The 23,139-nt window shown below is 37.4% G+C and overlaps 2 protein-coding genes and 1 long non-coding RNA gene across 7 annotated transcripts in view; 2 read left to right on the top strand and 1 right to left on the bottom strand.

Moving 5' to 3' along the window:
* The window catches only part of LOC108004018 (uncharacterized), a 340,152-nt gene that overhangs the window by 223,469 nt on the left and 93,544 nt on the right, over window positions 1-23,139 (bottom strand). The gene's annotated exons all lie outside the window — the stretch shown is intronic.
* LOC114578275 (uncharacterized) overlaps window positions 1-23,139 on the top strand; it is a 54,812-nt gene that overhangs the window by 1,194 nt on the left and 30,479 nt on the right.
* On the top strand, window positions 3,093-6,705 carry LOC133667218 (uncharacterized). Its single transcript, XR_009832510.1, has 2 exons — window positions 3,093-3,647; window positions 6,114-6,705. It is a non-coding gene; the product is annotated as an uncharacterized LOC133667218 (long non-coding RNA).

The following is a 23,139-nucleotide window of genomic DNA, read 5'->3' on the forward strand; positions in this document are numbered from 1 at the left end:
AAACACCGATTGTGATTCGATCATTCGCGTAATCATCAAAATCGCTTCTTCCAAACCAATTCAAACTTCATCGCCATCGACGAATAAATTGTCGATTGCGAAACAACTACACGCAATCCGACATCGTCCATCCAATCTCTCATTCATATATTCCGTAAAATTCTTTTTGACGCGACACGAAAAAGAATTCATTCGTTTCAAACATCGTCAAACCGATTCAAACCAGCTCAAACGATTTCAACAACATTTAACATACGATATAATTATTCGTCATCACTAATGCCTTCAACAAACGATTTCTCAAAAAAAAAAAAAAAAAAAAAAGAAAAGAAGTAGAAAAAAAAGAAAGGGGAATTACGCGCTACTCCAAAAAGGGGAAAAGAATATTTCCCTTTAACTTAACTCGAAGAAGATTTCTACGTAAACAATCTTAACGAGGCGCTCAAAGTCCGTGGAGGGTGTTATGTGCCGTGGAAATCGAAACGGTTAAACGATAACTCGAAAACACAGACATGGCGGGAACGGACGCCGGTTTTATCGGTTTTAATTGCCTCGATCTCCCCTGTGAAGCCTGTCGCAAGAGGTCGTGGTCCAGCTCGTGGAACTTGGACGCGGATCACGAGACGGATCGTCGGATCTTTGGTCGTGCGATTCCCCTTTCACTCGTTATTTTATCTCGTGTTGAAACAGGGAAAAGATGCGAGGAGAGGGAGTGGAGGGAGGAGAGTGTACACGAGTTATATTACTCGCGTTATAAATTTCCACGAATAGAATTATGCGAGCAAAGATTTCCTCTGTTGTCGAACGATCACGTTCACGGGCACGTGGCCAAGCGTGTCGTGGATTATTTTTGAAGATATATACGCGTGTTAGAGGATTGATCGAACAGCTGCGTGACGGGATGCTGGAATCGCGGACTCGTGATTCGTAGGTTTATCTAGCAATTTAATTCTTGTTCCTATGTAATCGTGTTTCGTGGCAATTTCATCATTGCAATAACGCGTTCAATTTGATTATTTATATTTAAACGAGAATGTTACAAATCGTACAATCCTAATCGAATGAGTTGAAAATTGTTGAATGAAAGAATTTCCAATTATAATAACCAAATTGTGTATCGAGGTAGTAACTAGATCGAGCGAAAAATTAAATTCCAAACAACGTAAAGTTATCGATTTCCCAAATATACAAATCGTTTCTTAAAAAGATCCCATTCTCGCACGAAATTTATTCCAATAATTAACACATAATTAAATTTCAATTTCCAAATTTCCAATTCAACACGATCAATTTAACATATCTCTCTTATTACCAATCAACGTCTACATAATATGTGGATGGACTCGCGCAAACGATCAATCGATCGATCAAAAAATGGAGAAAAAAAGTGATGCACACACACATACACAAACATATATATATATATAAAAGGGAAAAAATGGCGTTCAAGCGGCTTTGAGTCGGCGGTAAAAGCCGCGTGTCGGCCGATCGTCCACGTTGTCGCGTATTAGCGCAATCTTTGACGAGGTCCGTGTCGGCTCGCCGATATATCTGCGTGCCTTATCTCGATTCCTCGACAGGCTCGCGTGTTACGCACGTTTACGACGAAGATCGAGAGCCGGAGGAAATAAAACGAGCTTCCTTATCGCGGTACCGTGTTCGCAATGCCGGCTTTATTAGCGCGACGATAACCCGCGGGGCCTGTTGTCATTTAATGGCTTAACGAGCCTGGATATGCACCGCCATACTCCAAACTTGTTGTATGTGTGTATGCATGTGTATTAGTGTGATCGTTCCTTTGCAACTGTCCCGGCCATTTTCGAAAGGAACGAATTTTGATGTGAGTTTCAAATTGTCCAGATTCGCCGTAATTGCACGGTCTATAACTTTCCCCTTTAACTATCCTAGACTCAAAGAATTTGAGAAAATTGTGTTCAGACCTCTACTTCGTTATACAATTGTTCAATTAAATATTTATGAAAAAAAAAAGATTTGTTTTTCTATATCCTTCGAAAATTCTCTGTTCAATCCTCAGCTCAAAAGTTTTTCATTTTAATATACATTTTCTAAAAAAAAATCTCCGAAATGAAAAATATAAAATTTCTGTATCCGTTCTTAATAACTCGTCCAAAATTCACTACTACAAAACTAAAACTGTCGAAATGTCACGTTCAAACGTCACGCGTGATACATATTATTCTGTAAAAATCCTTTATTCCGAAAAGACCACCGGGCATACAGAAAGAATTACGTACGTGAATCGTGAGCGTGACGCAAGGATTGGCCACTAATTGGTTTTAAAAGGCGATAATTCGGCTGTCGTTGATCCGGGCCAGCACGATTTTTCCCGGGATTTTCCCTCGAGGCCCTGGCCTCTCGTTAATTTACATCGGGCACTCGTTGCCTCGACTTCAAGCCCGAAACCGGCCAAAGCAAATTTGTTCAGTCTGGTCACGCGCGGCTCCGCTCCTCAACCACACGCCGTTCCTACGTTTACCGGTGTCATTATTACCCGGCGGGGTAAACCGAATGCGCAGCCTGGTTAGCGGCAACGATGGAAAGGAGAGGCGAGCCGGGAGAATCCTGCGGTGGGTACGCCGCCTGTCCCCGACGTCATTCAAACGGACACGTGCTTCGAGGCTTGCCGAGATGTTTTTAAAAGAGATTAGGAGAGTCGTACGCTTCGTGCTCGTTTCTACCGAGCTCCTTTTACCCGTTCAAAGTGTAACGCTTGTTGAAAAAAGATTTTTTCTCTCTTCCTTTTCTCCCTTCCTTCCTTCTTTCTTTCCTTCTCTTTTTTTGAAAGATGTTGAGCAAGTTCTTTCCTCTCAAGCGTGAGATTTTTATCGAAATTATATCGTATCTTTTGTCTTCAGGCATATTTTTTTAAACCATTGATGATTATATATATAATTCGTTATCGCGGACGTATCACGAGAAATCTGAAGCGAGAGAGGAAAAAAAAATTCCTTACTTTGCTGACACCATCCCACGTCTCATGCCAATTATCGCAACACGTGTTACAACGTCTATCTAAAACTCGTCTGTTTCTTCTTGATCGAACATGAAGCCTCGATTAAAGATGATTATTATCGCGGCGGTTCCGCGCAATGCAAATAAAGTTATCGCGAAAACGCGCGTCGTGAAAACGCGCGTGGCGACGCGATTTATCAAGGGGTGGGGGGATTGTGTTGTATGACAATGTTCGAGATGATACATATGTGATACACAGCACACAGGTTTGTTTACAAGGATGTTCCTCGCCGTCACGGTCCTACCTTCTTCTCCGTGTTAAACGACAATTTGTCGGCTACGCCGTCGAGAACATACATTGCTAATTGGATAATTATATGCAACATCTATTAACCGGTGCACGGTCCCGTGTAACGCTCGAATTTATTTTGTCGATGGTGTGCAAAGCGAAAGAAAAGGGAAAAGATTGCTTAATAAAAGTTGAACAGCATGGTTGGAAACGTGGCCAGTTTGTAAAAGCGTATAAGTACTTGGTATTATTTAACAAGCCGCGAGCATGTTAACCGTATAATTATATGCAAGTCGTGTCTGTGTTAATTTAGATATTATTATTCGTATTCAAAATACGAAGCTGGAGAAAATATTCGAGAGTGTTCGAAGACTCTTCAAGAGAGGTAAGGGTCTGGGTGGAATAATTATGATATACAACATGGCGAAGAAATATTATAATTAAACAATTTGCCATTTGCCGTTTGAACTTTCGATATTTCGTGTGGTTAATAACGAGTATCAATTCAAGAGTTTGAGGAATGATTACATGGTAATTCGAATCTGTTACTCTCAATTTATGGACGTGTCTGCGTTTCTCGGTGATTGGATCTGCTTTGGAAATTCTTAAGTTGATGAGTTTTCATGAATATTTTTTTTTTTTTTTGCGTACAATGAGAAATCTGGGAATTTCATTAAAAATAACTCGTGATTTATTGAAATTTTATTCAAAATAGATTCTCTTTCTTCTGGAAAGCAATCTCTTCTTTGCAATCAAAAATTATCTAAACCAAAAATGGTATAATAAAAATTATTAACTTATCAGACGTCAAGCTGAGAAAATTCATATCCATAACATCCTTTAATCACTGATGCACGCACTTCGATATCGTGTATCGTGTAATGAAATACAAGAAAGAAAGAAAGAAAGAAAAAAATCCCGTTTAACCATTCAAATTTTTAAAAACAACTTATTAAATTTCATTACTGAAGCAATGTCGTAAAAGTTGATCGTCGATATCTCTTAAGAAGGAGCAAGATATTCACGATATACAACGATCTCTCCCTTTGGTCTTTTACCGATATTGGATGTCTAAGTTCAAGCGACGAGGATCCAGAAAGAAGAAAGAGCGGGAAAGAGTGACGTCGTTGCAGGACGTCGTGACACGCAGTAAAGTTTAATTGCCAAATAATAATTAGAGAAGAAGCAAAACTAAAAGCGATTCGGTATATTTATGATAATTTATGATAATTCTAGTCTACCTCCTATCGGCGATAATAATTTTTATAAAAATTACGAACGGCCTCCATCATGCCACTCGTTGCACTTTCTTTCGCTCGCTAACGACACGTTATCCCTCTCCCTTTTCCTTGGCTACTTAATTTGCGCGGTGCTTTATGAGAAACCCTCGCCCACGGCGATAATTTAACCTTACCGAGGGACAGAATCACCTCGTGTCCCCTTTTTTTCATATTATACGTTGGATGGAATTGATACTGATAGTTGACACGAGATACAGATAATATAGAAAAGATATCGTATCGCGAATTGTGTTAAAATTTAGAATTTTTAACAATTTTTTCGCATATTTATTGTAAATCTGTCTGAAAGAGATATCGAAGAAATAATAATAATAATGTTATTATTAGAATATATATTGATGCACAAAAGTATTAAAAAAATGATATAGAAAAAGAGAAATTTATTTACCGAGTTATAAATTGATTGAAGTTTACGTCAGATGAAGCGAGACAGAGAGAGAATGACACGTCGCGCCACGCTGTGGCGCAATTGCGTAACAGGAATAAAACTGTCTCACTCTATTTCTATTTCGCCTCGTTTAACCGAAACTTCAAACGCTTATAACTTCATAAATAAGTCTTGATCGAAATTTTTGTATACCAACTTTTATGTTTTTTTGTTTTGGCTTCGAGAATTGGTTTTCTAAAAATGTCTCCACGAATGTATTATACATTCTAGTTAGATTTAGGAAGCATGACGATGTACGCATACGTAAAAGTATCAATTAAGATTTATTACGCGATATATATTACGTTAAATCGCATTAAAATTTCAATCAATCTAGCGCGATTAAAAATACGTAAGAAAAATTTAAGATTGTTTTGATGCGCGCGATTATTATTCGAGAATCGTGTCGCAGAAACGTTTGTGTGCTGGGAGGTCTGTCCGACGTGATGAATTGCCAATGGTAATGATTATTGCGATGAATTTGCAAGTTTCGAGCATTTGCCCGGCACCCTGGAGCAAGTCTCGTTCATGCAGGTGTATTTATTGCTGAATGTACGAAGTACGAGTTTGAACATCGCGTGTCGAATTGTATTTATTAAATTTGATTTAAATTGTTGTGTAATGCGTGCCGTTCCTGAGTTTTTTTTCCCCTCTCTTTAAAACTTGCTCCAATCTTGTTCCTTCCAATCTAGATTACGTCACTTCTCTAATTAACACCACGAATCATATTTTTCTTCTTTATTTTCATTCCAAAATTAACGAATTTCTAATTTCTTTAATTCTCCCAATATTTTCACCGTATTCTTTTCTTTTTTTTTTTTTTTACCATTCCTTACCAGCTTTTTCGAATCAGAAAATAATTTTTTATTTCTACGAGACAGTTATAAAGCATCCCAGAATTATTAAAATTGCCTCTTTCAACGTGCAACAAACGCTCGTAACCCTAAAACAATTTAAAACTGAAAGTGTTAATGGAAGCCACGATATTTTTCAACATTCACAATCAACAAACAGCTAAAATTTTCCCACGAATGAAAGTGATTGCGTCTCGTTATTTTAAACAAGCACCGCCAATACACACATACACACACACACACTAGGAGGATTATATTTCTCTTTGCAGAGGAGGCTGTCCTCGCGTTCCGCATCTTTCGCGAGGCTTTAATGACCACCACGTGGTGCTATCATCGGAGGTAGTACGTGAGAAACACGGACGAGTATCATCACGCGGTGACTCGCTAAAATTATCCGTGCTTCTCTTTCGAGGCAACACCGTAGGATGAGAATTAAGCCGGCGCAAAAAACCAAGGCGACCGTGAAGACCAGCGACGGTCTCTTCGGTTTCTCAAAGGACTTCTCCTGGGAAGGTAGTCAAGTGGAACCCTCCTGTTTCTTCGCTGACAATGTTCCCTTTCGAATATTTTTTTCTTTTTTTCCTCTCTCTCTCTCTCTCTCTCTCTCGTCAGAATTTTTTTCTCCCGGCGAAGGAGATGTTTCACTCCTTTTCTTCTTCTTTTATTTTTGCGTTTTGTCGACGATTTTTTTCTCTTTTTTTTTCTTTCTTTTTCTTTTTTTTTTAGGAATTTTGAGTCGTATGAATTTTATCTTCTTTCATTTCAACTGTGAATTATAATTTTTGCAAAATTATTTCAAATTTTACTTGCGACGCTTATTGTTAATTATTAAGATTATAATAATTAAATGTTGTAAATTTATATTATTATATTTCTTTTTATCATTTTAAATCATGTTATTTATTTTTAGAGAAATCAAGAATACTTGAAATACATCTCGAGTGAGGAAGTGCACGTGTTTGACCGTGTTCGTAAATCAATCGTGTGCGAATTCTCAAATTTTTAAAGCTGTGTACGCGAAATTTATTATCTATGCAGATTCTTTTCTCTTATGCTCAGCACAACATATCAAGAATTCGCTGCTCAAATGGAATTCGTGGTATCAATTTAATCAAACTCGAAGAGAAAAACAGTATAATGAAGTATCATAAAAACAATATTCTCCTCTCTTCGAAGTACTTATTACAGTCTCTAAAATTAAATTTTCAAAAGAACCAATAATTATTCACGTTTTTCGATACTTGATGATTCCTAAAAAATCAATTCAACTCCACAATTTTTTCCCCCATTACTTTTATCAAAACAAACTTTCGAAAAACGTTTCCTCTTTCCTACTCATTCACTTTTTCAAAAAATGGGTAAACATGAAAATGAAAATTACGATCAATGCGATCCTGATTCAAATTCAATCTCTCGACATCATTCGTACATTCGTACCGTACGTGCAAGAACGAAAGCGGAAGTAACGAAAGGGGGATGCGAAGAAATCGACAACGATGCACTACCGTCTTCCTGGACCCTTTAATGAGGCCTTACGTACTCGTAAGAATGCTACCAGACGCGTTTTCGCGCATCGACGAACGCGTTAAACACTGCCAGCTGCCGGTGCACACAGTTTCTTACTCCTCCTCCTCCTCCCGCGTCATTGTTCATCCCGATCCATCCTCCTCGTACAGAGGCCACTCGTTTTTGGTCGATCGCCCGTGGCGGATTTTTGAATCGTTCCGAACTGGTGGAGGAGAGGTGATACTCGTGCATTCTTTGCATCCTCCCGATTTGCATCGTACCGATGCACGAACGCCTTCTTGCACGGTGATTATTCCGTTCTGTTCAATGGTCTCGGCATACACGCCGGTTTCTGGACTGCTTGCAAGTTCTGGCGAGGTTAATGGTAATCGAGAACGTCGTTTCTTCTTATCGCGTTGCTGTTTCGAGCGTTGAATCGATGATTTTTGATGGTTAGAAAGAAGATAAGAGAATGATGAATAATCGTAATGATATTACAGAATTACATAAGATTAATAAATAGAATATTTGTAAATGCTGCGATCTGTTTTGAACTAGAAATGACTGGTTAACTTATGAACCAGTGGGATAATTCTCATCAAGTTATTTTACTATTGTTCAAAATCCACGTGTCTGTCCGATTTAAAGATTAAACGTTAATTCTAATTTGATTTATCTCGCGATTATAATATTGTAATTATAACGTTCGATACTTTTGATGATCATCGTACGATTACACATATACGCGTTACACGCAAATATACCTTAAAATTAACATTTCTCCTTCAAAAAAAAAAATCGACCAATTACTGGAACATCGAGACGAACACGTTTAAAATATTGAAATTTTGTCGAAGGGAAGAAGCAATAGCAACCACCTACCAATTCATACAACCGAGTTTCACCGTACGAATTCCGCGAACGAATTCCATTCATTCACTGTATATCGCGAAACAAAACAGCCGTCTAAGAAGCCGAACCGAAAATAATCGTTTCAGGGTGCTTTGACTGGCAGAAAACTTACGACACATTCTCAGAAAAACGCGGCTGGAACCGTGGCTCGCGCACGTCACGCACAAAAGGCGAACGCGGGAAATATAAGCGGCACTTTTTTATCGGCTCCTGTACACCCGTATCGCTCTTTGTACACATTATTGTTCCGCGTACGAACTCGTCGTGCTTTCATACGACACGCGTGTACTCGTGTACAAAGCACGGTAGCGATATGCATATGCGAACGGTGTATGTTAATGACGTTCGAAGAGCCACGGTTGCCTGCCGCACCACCACCGTTTTGAATAATACCCGGCTTGCATCGTGTTTGCTTGATAGCAGCACGCGTGCAGCCTTGTACAGATTCGAGCCAGTTGTTTTTTCGCCGTTCCTTCTACGCGGAAGAATTTTTTTTCAACGATCCGGAATCCGTGAAATTAAATTGAAAAATTGATCTATCTTCTCAAGATTAATACTTTTTTTTTGAATGAAATTTTAAGAATCGAATCAAAATATACTCCAAATATCGATATTTAAATATTGACGAATATTTTTAAAAAACGTTACATATAGAAAAAAATTGTTTCTTTCTGATTTTGGAAATCGATACGAGGATCGAAAAACAAAAAAAAATGTTGTTTAATGATACTTTTCCAATAATATCAAAGAATTTCTTCCACAACCCCTTGATTAAACAAAAATATTTGTAATTTCAAAAGAAGAGGGAAAGCAAAGAGGAAAGGAATCCTATTCCACTTCCTCCATCTTCCACCATCCTTCCAATCTCTCGGAGTTGAACGGAAGCGTGCAAGACATGGAAGAAGCGAGACCAGTACCGAGCGGCAGCCTCTCTACGTGCAGGAACTCTGAAACGATCTCGCCGGTTCACGCGAGATAATATTAATCTCCGGTCTCGTGTCGTGCCACGTCCTGCAACGTACAGCCACAAGGAAAGGAAGGGAGGGGGGAGAAGATCCGTCGGCGAAGGGAAATAGTGCTGTTGCATCTAAGGTCGCGGGGTCACGTGCACGTGGCATGAAGCATCGCGTGGCGTTCGTGGGATCGCGAGAAATTTTTTCTTTCCTTCTCTTGCATCGGTGCACGCACGTCGTGTTTCGATCCATCGGTTGCATCCTCGTGTCTTACGCAACAATATCAGAAAATCAATCTACTATATATATATATATATATATATATATATATATATAGAGATATATATTATATATATATATATATATATATATATATATATAAAATAGCGAGTTGAAAATCACGTCGAATTATGAATCGTACGAATTGTTTTAAAATAAAAACTTACGTGAAATATGTAAAACATTGTTAAAGTTCATCTTCTCAACGACTCCTCCCACTTCAAAACGAAAAGAAGAAGAAGAAAAAAAAAGAACAAACGCGAGTGTAACTACTTTACACTTTGCTCGAATAACGACAACGAACCGTATCATTAACCGAGCAACACGTGACGATCCAATCTGTCGAAGCACCGCCTAAGTAGAATAAGAGATCACCGATCTGGCATGTCTGACATTGATCGAGCGCGACGGCCATCGTATCGACAAAATTCGAAGCCGTTAAGACATTAACAGCGAAAATTGCCATTCCACCGTATAGCAATCAAACTCGACCGACAGCGCGTATCCTTAAACTCGTTCCCGGTACGGAGGATCGTAATCGATCTCGATCTTATCATTCGTTGGCGTGCTGCTCGACGACGGCGACGACGAGGAAGGAAATGTGGGGGGGAAAAAAAAGGAAAGAGAGGAGGAGAGAAAATGTAGAAGACGTATTCCGAAGACATCGATTTCGATCCGTTTGCATGGCCGTTGAACATTATCATCTTCCCAGAATTTATCCGGCAAGACATCATCGTGTAATTTCCTGAGCGCAGATTATATAGGGTGGCCAGGTCCGATTCCGATCTGCCGCCGCAAGACATGTTTTAACTTGCTAAACCGACTGCACTGGCCCAATCGTAATTTTAGTTGTTCCAGAGAGGGAAAGGGAGAGAGAGAAAGGGAGAGAGAGATCCGCGGGGACGCTCGTGCCCACCGCGATCCACCATTTCGAGGACATCGAACGAACGAGCTCTCCCTTAATGGCGTCGCGGAACGAGAACCGCTCTCGAATTATCCAGTTCACGAAATCGCGTGCGATTCCGTGCCACGCGTGTAAAATGAACGTTCGATAAAAAAAATATGTGTACAAAGGCAAAAAAAACTGGATGCCATGGACGAAGATTTCACGGTGATCGAGTCAGATTCGTGATACCGATCTGTCGAGCGTTGCTCTATATCCTTTCGCGATTCCCAACTCGAACGCTCTATTTTAACTATTTATTTTAACTCGCCAAATTTGCCAAACATTCCAAAAATCTCTCCATCACGAAATTTCACAGCTCATCTTTCTTCTCAAAGAAAAGAAAAAAAAGGTATCTCTACATTTCGAAATGACCTAGCACTTACACCTCCACGGGGAGGAGGGTGGAACGTTTCGATCGGCAAAAACCGATGGGTTCCGTGTTATTTATTGCCACGATTCTTGGGACAGGTGGGGCGCGACGGTGGACAGAGGCATCGGTGGTGCCCCCCTCCACCCTGGAGAGATATCTTATCTGAGGCGCACAGTGTGCGCCGAGGAACGCGCCGCGTATACTTACTTACATCCTCCTCGCCGTGGGCCTGATACCACTCTTTGATAACGCGCCGGGGCTAGTATCTGATGTACGGGGCAAAAACAAAAGGCGCCGGTCCAGCCCTGCTCCGCGCCATCCCTCTTGACCGGTCGCAGCCTCGAGCCCGTCCACTGTCTGCGAACTCGATGCGGTAACGAGGATCGATCTCGTTGCGCGGCCGATTTATATCGGCCCCTCGAATGTTTTATGTCGCGCGGCCGGCCGCGTACAGCGAGGGAAGACCGCGTGCAGGGCAAGCCAGGGCAGGGCAGGGCAGGGCAGCGTCGCGTTATCGGATTCGTTGAGGGCCGCGAGGAACTCTCGAGTATGCGAGGGGACCACCTCGAGGTATCGCGGATCGATCGCAGGTGCAAGGGGTCTACACGCACGGACTCGGTATGAAGTTGTACTGGGGGCTACGCACGGACCACTTCGTGGGATTATGTAACGCGCAATGTCGAGGATTCTGCGGATTTTTGTTTGACACGTTCGGAATTGGCGGGTGGTGTTGTTGAGGAAAATTTAAGAAACGAGTTTGCTATGTCGTTGAGATTTAGGTGGAGTTTTGGATTATTTCCATCTTGTGAAGTAATCGTTTGAAGTTAGATTTGATTTTTTAGGATCGATAATCTTTCAAATGATGTTTGAAAATTTGGGAATATCTTTTCTTGTTTTCTCTCAACGAAACGTTGATACATACTTGTTGATTTTTTAACTTTATCGAATATTTTTGTTTTAAAATTTGTCTAGAAAAATTCGCGAAAAAAAATGACAGGAAGAGAGGAATGATAACCGCGGCACGGAACGTATGACTGCAAGGTGCGTTAACCTCGAAGGGAAAAAGGCGATAAATTAGCGCGAGCTTATCGATGATCATTGGCGAGGGTATAAGCTTCGGTTCAGAAGCTCCCAGCGTATACAGATACGCTTCCGTTCGAACCCTTTCGGCGAGAACGAAACGGCAAAGACTGTTCATCGTACGAAACTCAATGTATTACGTTCGCTATTTACGAGATCCATAAACTAGAGCGCGGGATTCGCATGAAATTCGTAGCAAAGATGAAGAACTGAGCGTAAGAAGAAAGGATATATTAATAAATTTCGAAATTGATCATGCCACACTATTGTCGACAACTGTTCACAAATCTCTCTTCTTTGGAAATGTTGTTCCATTGATTTTTATTCTTATTCACTTGATATTTCATTTAATATTTTCAATGTAAATGAAATAATATCTTTTCTTTTCTTTTGGATGATTCAAAAAATTATATATGGAATATATACTCTTATGGAAATAGATGAAAAATAGTGAATATTTTTATAGATAAAAATATTTTTCAAGACAAAAGTCATTGTGTGCAATTGCTGGTTGCCTAGAAATCCGCGAAAGACAGTTCGATATCTGAACTTACATAGAAGGTATTTGTTCTGAGTAAGACTATCGGAGACATAAATTTTTTTCGCGATAATCGAAACCAAGGAGTGTCTCTGTTATCGAGCTCTGAACTTATACTACATAAAGATCAATGGCGAGCAAAATTTAGTAGTTGAAGTTACGAATAAAATTACTTCAATAATTTATTGTTCAAAACGTAATAATAATTGTCCAGATTATATGAAAATCAGATCGATTATAATAGCTATGAATAAACGTTACTTAAGCATTTTAATAAGTTTTTTAAAGTAATTACTTTATTTGAAACTTTGATGAATTAATGTCCAATTCTAAGAGACCATAAGATTACAAGTAGAGATCATTCAATGAATTTTCGTGATACATAACTTAACTAGAAAATTAAAAAATGCATAGTAAAATATCAAGAAAAAAAATTCGTTATAAAAATATTTAAAATCGAAAACTCCAATTTACCAATTTTTCCTATCAGAATTTAAAGAGAATAGAAAAATTTCAAATTGTAAAATATTTCGTTACAGAAAATAATTCTAAATTCACTCAAAGGAACGTATATGTTCAATCTAAACATACTAATCTACTTATAAATATAATTCTTTCTCCGTTTTTTACTCCAACTATTTCCTCTTCGCGAAAAAAATTACTTTCCCTCGCTGTAATATACTGGAAACTCAACCCTGGCCATTACGATTCCAAAAGCGTGAATTCTCACTGTTCGATCGCTCTCCTCCTTTTTATTTTCATTTCCCACTTCAACTCTTTCCCCGATCACGAAGGATACTTGTCGGAGATTTACACTCTTAACGAGCTTTTTATCTCACGTCACGATAACGCGTCACACGCTTGGAAACGCACCAACCATGCCGTTGCAAGATCTTTGAAGAGGATTTACCGCGTCGCGATCCTTAACAGGCGGCAGTGTAATGCCGATACGACGGAAAGCAAGAAGCCGGCCACGGCGTTTGTTATTTCGTTAATAAATGATCGTTTTTATCCGGGCACGAGATGTATTGGGCATGGGATGATACGTTAGGCCGGGGATAGTTGTAGCGTGATCATCATCGTTGCGAGATGATGGTGGATTAGGATCTTCAGCGGCTTGTTTGTTGCCATGGGTACTCTGCGATGATACTGATGCGCGGATACGGCGAACTTGTGTGCTTACATCCATTATACAGGAGATGATACAAAGAAAGGAGTAATTTACAGATATTTGTCATATACTGGTTTGTTAAAAGATATTAGAAACATTATAGTTAGATAAAGATTATAAATGTGTGAAAAATTATGAATTATGTTTCTTTGAGAAAGTGTATAAAAGAGGTGGAAGATTATGGATTTTTTATTTATTTTTTTTTTGTTCTTGGTAATATTAATGCTACTTTTTTTATTTTATGATTTAAAAGTAGTAAGTTGCTATTTTTTTTTATTATTACAAGTTATTTATATAGGTATTTATTTTTTACGTGGTGAAAATGGCGATACGATGAACTTGTATATTTACACAGAAGATTGTCCATTACACAGGAGATGATACAAAAAAAGGAGTAATTTACATATTTGTCATATACTGGTTTGTTAAAAAATATTAGGAACATTATAGTTAGGTAAAGATTACGTGTGAAAAATTATGAATTACATTTCTCTGAGAAAATGTATAAAAGAGAGTATTGAAAATTATAGATTTTTTACTTTTCTTTTTTGCTTTTGATAATATTAATACTACTTTTTTTATTTTATGAATTAAAAATAAGTAAGTCGCTATTTTAAATATTTTTCTTGAATATCATAAATTATTTACGTAGGTATTTATTTTTTATATACGTGATAAGTTTGAGAAAACACGCATATGATTGACATTATATACTTGCGTTTGATATAGAATAGTAAAAAGTAGTTATGACATGTTAAAGAAATTCTTATATGTTCTCTATGTAAATATTCTTAATTATGAAATGTGAATATTTACGCGAATAATTACACATGTTCTCGATTAATTAAACGGTACTGCAATGTGTCTAATATGCAATAATTACCATTATTGCATAAGTGTTAATGCAACATAAGTGTTTTGTGCTATATTAAAATAAATATCAAACAGTGTCATTCGAAAGGAAAACTTTATTCTATAATTATTAATCAATTACATTTTTTAGTATCGAAATAATAAAATACTTTCCTTACTTTCATATAAAAATAGCAATCAAATGAAAAACAACATAATCCAAATTAAAATCATGTTCACAAACACTTTCATTTCGAGAACTCCGTTAAAATATAAAAAAAGGAAACTTTGTATATTTTTAAATTATTTCAAAAGAAATATTATTCTGCAAAACTTTTTTAATTAAAAAGCTTTCTAGAAAAATAAATCTTTTGAAGCACTTTATTCTTACAGGCTGCTGATGATAAAATAATTTTTCAATTTATTTTTACAATTTAAAATTAGATATCAATCAAAAATTTTTTATAGAATTTTTTTCACAATCGTTTAATCAAATGCAGAAATCCATCATTCGATAATTTATAAAAATGATCAAATCATTATATGTTCATATTCTATTTCATTCTCTTATGGATTCTCCTTCTAGACTAAGTCCAGACGATAATACAAATATGCAAAAAATATACAATTTTTTTTTGCATCTTCTGATTCATTTCTTTTTCTTCCACCGAAACCACATAGGCTGGAAACGTTTGTTCCACTCGAAAAGTCCAAAAGCACCACTAAAAGTTTCGGGGCGTGGGCAATAATTTACGATGCCGCTTGATAACCGTTGGTAAGTACCGGTGAGAGCAACGCTAATGTCCATCCTCGCGTGGCTTGCGAGCGCGAGCGCGCGAGCCGAACAGGAGAAAAAGGGGATGAAGAGGAGAAGACCAGCCAGTCCGCCTTTACTACGCATAAATCTGCGGTCTGCTCCGACCCCGGCTGGCTTTACTGCCGTTCCACGAAAACCCACACCCCGAAATACCCATTGCTAGACCCTCGAATGGCAGCAATGTAGGTTTCTGTGTCTCCAGGTTGTGGTCATATGGAATGGGTTCTTTCTATGTATCTATGTATAAGTATAATGCGTGAAATTTGATCCATTTCACATTGAATTTGTAATTTTTTGGATAATTTGTGAAAGTTTGTTTCTAAGATGTAAAGAAATATAAAGAAGGAATATATATCGGAATTTATCATTTGAAAATTTATTAAATTAATGAATAGGATGATTGTAAATTTGTTTTAATTTCAATCGAAAGAGATTAGAAATTGTTATTCCTTTGATATGAAATTTCATTCGTAATGATACTCTTTGAGGGATAATTAAATACGAAAAATAATTTTATATTGGTTTTTTATTTAGGTTTATAAATTCTCATTTATATTTATCCAGTTTCCTTTCAATGATAAATTATTAGACGTGTATCTGTCAATACTTCACGATTATATTTAATCACACCCTTCCTTTTCAAAAATGAAAATATTGTTTCATTTATTCACTTTTACCTAATATTTGTACCTATAAATACCCAGAAATTTATCACACCACGTTAATTAAATAAAATACACGCGCACCTGTTCCAATAAAAAATAAATTTCATTAAAGAACAGCGTTAAAAAAATTCGAATATTTACACTTTGAAACCTTTCTCGTATTATTGCGCGTATAAATATAATGATACACGTTATCGACGTATTAAATCTTTTAAATGGTTACAATCTCCGATGCACGGTTAATTTTTGATCAAAATCTTTTCTTTAATCCAGTGGCTCGATCTTAATCAATAAGGCATGGCGATTAATATTGTAATTAGGAATCGTGGCGTTTACACGACATACGACTCCACCCATTCCTTCGACCCATGCAGTTAATCGTTAATCGATCGAACGATGATGTGCAATAATTATTCAACGTTGAATAAAAATCCACCGGATATAAGAACATTACTTTTTCTCAAAATGAAAGAAAAAATTCGATTGATCTATGACCGGGATTAAATAAAGAAAGACAGGAGAGAGAGACGAAGAGATATTGGACATAGAATTGTTGTAACTATTTTTAAAGAAAATTTTGTCAGATTAACATCTCATCCACATACCGGCACAACGTTTCCCCAGATCGCTTCATCGACTAAAAATAAATGGAATGCTCAACATTCTTCCCGTTATAAACTCTTCCAACCAGATTTTACCATACACCTCGATGGATATCGATAACAGGTGAACGCGAATATGCTGTAGCGTGCAATTAAGTTAACGCCGAGGAGCTGTTGGAAACGAGTCGGAAATGGGGATATGCAAAACGGTGTTGGAATCCGGATCGATATCGATCGAGTCGGCAGTGAATCCAGACGGTCGTAATCAGACGCTTCCCATCATCTAGTTCGCGCCGTTTGTATAAGCGGCGATGTGAGAAGCGCCCGTGTTCCCACAAACGTCAAGGAAATCGTGCGGCCTTCACCGTCGTCAACGTCGAAGAATGGCGCACGAGAATGCGAAGATCCCGATCCTTAATCGACATTTCTCTCTTTCTCTCTTTCTTTCTTTCTTTCTTTTTTTCCTTAAAGCGTATCAGAAGCTGTGAGAATTTCTTTGGCCGATGGAAAAGTGTCGAGGAAGGTGGAATTTAGGAATGGATTTTATTAAATCATTGGATTAAGTATTATGTTTTTTTTCTTTTTTGTAAACGTGGTTTCAGGCTAACTCTGAATAGTTTATGTTTAGAAGATTGTGATAATTCTGAATGTTTTTCATGATTTGGAATTTTAAGGCGAAGTGGAATTTGGTTTATGGAGCGTGAAATTGTGGCAAGTGGAGATAGGGAAGGTAGTGACTCGAAGTAAGTGCGTACTTTGTAAAAAGGTGGAATCTTACTTTCTCAACAATAAATTATAGGATAAATATAGGATAAACTATGCGAATATATTTTTCTCAAGAATATTGTATCTAATTCGAATCAAAAGTTTCAAAACTTAATTTCTTAAAGTGTATCCTATAAAAATAATCCTCCCAAAAGCGAAGAAACTTTTTAAAACGAAAAATAAATGTTAATATATATATATATATAAAATTGAAAAAACTAACCAATTAAAAATTTCGAATAAAGTTAATCACTTATTGAAATGCTTACGAATAACATTTATTCAAACGTTAAATCTTCCTCCCATCGCTAATACAAACATATACATATCCCAAACCTCTCCAAACTCCACCTATCCACCCACCACACCCTCGAATCCGAACACAACAACAAACGTAACGTAATTTTCAAGCACGCTGCTTGCACCGTGCAAGAGCAAACCGATGATAAAATCTTCATAAGATCCAATCCTCGGTTCGTTCTCGTCGATTAATCGCTTCAAGCCCCTTACGAAATCCTTACCAGGTAACACACGCGAGGGACAAGCTTCCTCTTCCTCCGATCGAACAAAAGCTCGAAAAAGGGAGGAGAGAAAGAGAAAGAAAGAGAGAGAGTGGGCCACTGGACGCGAGATGTTTGCCAACCGGAGTAAAAGGCAGAAGTAACGGAGGAAGAGACGAGGAGGATGGCGGAGCCACCGGGTTGGATGGGCCACGTGGGATCAGCGGCGGATCGTTAAAGAAATATCGACGTCGTAAGCGACTCGTTGCGAGAACTCGGTCCACTCGGCGAATACGGCGGAATAGTATCTGTAATGCGATCGCTTTGGCACTGTATGGCGATAGCATCATTAACCCTCGATGCGGCGGACGCTGAATAAGATCTTGTTACGCGATATCCGGCCGGTGGAGAGGGATAGGCCGGTCGCCCTCTCGGTGCACAATACTCGCTAATTAAACGACCGAGGAGGCCCGCCACCGCAGATACCAGAGCGCGATTGCTTTGTCTTGGTCCACGCGGAGCCACGCCACCGCGGCCGAATTAATTGGCGACGAGAAAATAAATAGGGAAGCGCGCCGATTTCTCGCGGACGAGGAGGAGCGAGGAGTTGGGATTGCGCGTTTCGAAGTTGCGAAATTGGAAATTGTGCGGTGTTAGTGACGATGAGAGAGTTATAGGAGACAAGGAGTTTTTGATATGTATCTGTTTTGGTTGGGGTGGTGATTCGATTCTAGATCTGCTAAAAGGATAGTTTCGAGAAATATTTTCAACAGTTGTCAAGAGTTTTGAAATGGAAATTGTGTATCATGTGATGAAGTAGAGTTTTTAGAGAGGATTTTAAAGATAGCTTGGCTAAGATTCGATTAAGAGGTAATCTTTGAGAAATTTTCAATAAGTATCCGCATATCTCGATGAACGCATACGAATAATTTAAAATCGTGGTTGGTGTTGAAAGTATGATATAGTGAATGGCATAGATCTAAAGGACTAGATTAGATAGCTATATATGTACTGTACGTGCAATTTGTTTTGAAGTGAAACTAGTAAAAGGTGTGGATTTAAATATTTGTGAACCGTTAATAGAGATTGGAGAACAAATATGCGCGACCCTAACACTTATGAGGAAACGAGATACTATTTCAGAGAATTATCGAAGATTTTAAAATCTTTAAAGATAAATTTGTTACAAATTCTTAAAAATAACTGAAATATTTTTCAAATGTACAGGAACTTTTTGCAATAAAAAATGATAAGATTTACGTTTAATGATAAATCCAGTTGAAGATAAGGATTCAGAGAAACGAGCAAGAAAGTTCACGGCGAAAGGAAGTTCTAAGAAGTCTTGGTGACTTGTAACAATTTATCTGATACAAGATATTACGAGGAAAAAATTCCGAGTACGCAGAGATCCAATCGAATAGTTGCAAGTGAATAGTTCCAATTTTTTAAATACTGGGATACAAGTGAAAGTTTCTCCATCGTTATTATTCCTTTACTATCGGTGTTAATTAATCAGCTTCTCAGAAATTTAACATCGTTCACAAAAACGTGCAAATAAAAATTCACAAATCTATTTTCACTGTTATCACCATGTATTATAAATCCATGTAATAAAACCAATTCACTATCAGTCCCCTCTACATGCCTCCTAATTACTAATAACATTTTATAAGTCATAAATTATAACCAGTGGTAATAAATTTTCTCTCATAGCAGTAACAAGTTCGATAATTAAATAAGTGAAATTTTACATGCAAACAAAATTTTACAAATTAATTATCAGCTTGCTAATTATTCCATTCAATCTTATAAAATTATGTAAGATATATATATATATTCGCCATAAATTATTAATTATCGCCAACACATTAATAAAACTAAAGCTTGATTTGAAGAGGAATAAAAATTCAAATTTCTTTCATCACGCTTCATTATTATCAGCCTGTCAAATTATTGTTATAATATAAATTCAACTGCCAAAAATTCTGAAAACTCGAAAAATATATATCCATCACATCCCGATTTACCTATCACATTCACACTTCCCTCGACAAACTACATTCTCTATAATAACCTATACCCACTATATTTCCTACTCCATCCATCATCCTACCAATCATCCACCAAAACAAAACCTCCATCCATCTTTCACCTTCCAATTCACTACTCGAAGCTCGATAAAATTACATTAAAACTACCCAACTACGCCATCACATCCATACGAATCAATCCTACGATCTCCTTTTTTACGATCCACGCGATCGAAAAACGAGCCATCTTAAGCTTTAAGGATCTGTCAGTCCTTAAATTTCACGGCTGGCATCGCGACGTGCTAATCACACGGCAGTCCGAATACGAACCTCCTCCGGAATGAAAACGTTTTCAGAGCGGCAACTGTCACTCTGTCCAAGAAAGGAGGCTTAACCGGCGATAAATCGTCGTTCGATCGTCGGTGCGCTTAATTGGCGGCATCGCTCAAAGAGTCATGAAAATCCGGCGGAAGACTGGACGCACGTGTCGTCTCTTTTTCCCTTCCTTCTTCCTGGACGAGGATGAACTCGGGAATCCGGATAGAGAGAACCCAGTAGAACGGAGGACAAAAAACTACGTGGGAAGTACGAACGACTTCTACTTTTTATTCGTTTCTTTCTTTTTGTCGCTTTTTTCACAATGTTGACGCGGTAGTGGAGCATTTGACGAGGGCAAAAGTGTAAAAAGAAGATTTCTTTTGAATCGAGAACGATCATGGGGGGATCAGTGTGAAGACGCGGTTGAAGTTTTTATTAGGAATGTTTTTGTGACAAACGTGTTAAGCTTCTGACTGTGTGTTATTTCCTGTTGTGGAGAAGCAAAGAGTAATTTGAAGTTTGAGAAGTTTTCCGGAAGATATAATTTAATTTTGTAAGAAAATTTGAATTAGATATTTTTATTTGTGATAAATAATCTTGAATTTTTAATTTGAAAGAAAGAGAGAGATTATCAATTTTTCAAAACTTTTCTAGCAGGTATCGTGATAAATGGGACTTTTCCTTTTACTTTTCTTTATTTTGATTCTTCATGTAAATTTATTATGAGGAAATATGATTCACAAGAAACGCACATCGTCAGAAACATTGGTAAAGAAAAAAAAAAGGAATAAAATAGGAAATAGGAAAAGAATAAAAGCCATTAAAAGTAAAGTGCATCGAAATTGCGGAATAGAAAAAGAATTCCCATTTTGTTTAATTTTTCCACAACGTAAGATAACCACAAGAATCACTTTCAATATTCCAAAATGATCAAAGAAAATTCAAACGTTCTACTTCTGTGATTTTTCCTTCATCCTCAAATTTATTCATCATAATTTCGAAGTTAGCGTGATTTCGGGATAATTAAGAATAGACGAGACTGGATTCCTCGTTATCCTAAAGCCTGATACATCTATCGACGACAAAACAGGTGTGGCTATCTCGAAAGATTGCGTAGGTACGTCACGTATGAAAGCGTACGTTTGAAAACAGGTGTTCGAGCATCGTGATGGAGAAAGGTGTGCTGGCACCATTAGATACGCAAACGCGTATATAACGTATAACGTTGGTCATAGTCCAGTTAATCGAACGACTCAACATCTAAATAATCCAGTCATTCAAAGGTCACGCGTTGGTCCTTGAATTGAGACAATGGCCTTGATGTCGCATATATTACAATATATAATATATATAATATATATATAAAGAGAAAAGTAATGGAGAAATAAGATGTTAAGTGAATTGATGAGATTTGGAAGAGAAATACAATAAAAATTAGAATTGACAATCAGGTAAATTTTAGAGAAAGATTCTCTGGAGATTTCTTTGTTTTAATGTTGATTTTACATAACAATAGAATTTTCTGTGGAAAAGAGTTCGTGAGTTTTCTTACTTGATGAAATTTAGATACAGTGAAATGCATAAAAACAGTGGTTCCTTTAAATTATTTTACTCCATTATTTGAAAAGTAGATAGATACGATGCAATCTGAATGAAGCTTAATTAATAGAAATATACGGGTTAAAAAATCTAGAACAGATCTACATACAGACTAATGAGTTAAAAAATTCATTAAGAATGTTTTTCAGAGAAAAGATCATTTGAAAATTGAATGAAATGATCTTTCGATACGAAACTTAATTATAGACACAAGATTTCTCAATTATTATTTATAATTATAAAAGAAATTTATAGTTATAATAGATATTATAAACATGTCTGTTTCATAAATAGACCTCTCTTGATTTTTGGGTCTCAACTAATAGATTCAAAGTATTAGAAATATTTAAAATATTCTCTTTCTCTCTCTCTTTCTCTCTCTCTCCAATAATACTATTTATGAATTTCATTTGCATTACATTCGAATAATGCTTTGTCATAGAATATTTATTTAACGATTGCTCATCATTTACCAGGAAAATGAATGCTCGCAAGTAGCCAGTTCAATAATTAACATAAAAAATATGTTCTTAGAAAAATTGAACTTGGACAAATGTATTAAATAAGGTTCTAATTTTATAAAAACACTCTTCGCAACAGAATTTCTCTGTAATAATTTAAATTCTGTCATGAAATATTAATATATTTTTTTTTTATCTTGGTTTCTACCAATTTCAAAAAAAAAACTACTACAAAATTTCCAATATTATTTTAAATTCTTCCGTTCTTGAAAGGAGAAAATTTTAAATCATTCCTGTTCTGTTCAATTAAATTACCAACAATTCTCATTCCTTCATTGAACATTAAATTAATCATTGATAACCAAAATTTCAAATTTCTCCTAAAAAGAGGAAATCTTCGAAGAGACTTTCGAACGGCGTGCAGTTCGAAGAAAACACGAAGAAAAAGAAAAATGCGGTTTAAAGCGTTGAGCAAACACTTGACAGTCGTCCAGCGATGAACACCGCACAAAAATCACGAGGTTGACTCTGCCTCGGTACCGAGGAGTCGATGAACATGTAAACGCAGCTGCAGGGCTTTAAAAGTCCCTTCTCGAACGTGAGCAGCAATCATTGGGAACGATGGGATCGCGGGGGACGCAACAATCCGTACGCGAGCGAAGGCCCGCGTAGCCTGTACTTAGGTCGCACGACGACCGAATGCACCCTCGAGGATTCGCCATTGTGATAGTAATTGCGAGCCTTCACCTTCGATGCGACCAGAAACCGGATCACTCGTTCGATCCAGATCGAGGATCATGGTCGCATAGTGGGCTATGTACACGCTCGTGGCGAAAGGTCACGGGAAGATATCTCTCCGATTATTCACTTTCTTTCTCTGTTTTTTATCTTCGTGACTCGTTCGTTTGAAAATTGAATCGATGAAAAATTA

This window comes from Apis cerana, linkage group LG13 (genome assembly GCF_029169275.1).
Source record: "Apis cerana isolate GH-2021 linkage group LG13, AcerK_1.0, whole genome shotgun sequence".
NCBI classification, from domain to species: Eukaryota; Metazoa; Arthropoda; class Insecta; order Hymenoptera; family Apidae; genus Apis; species Apis cerana.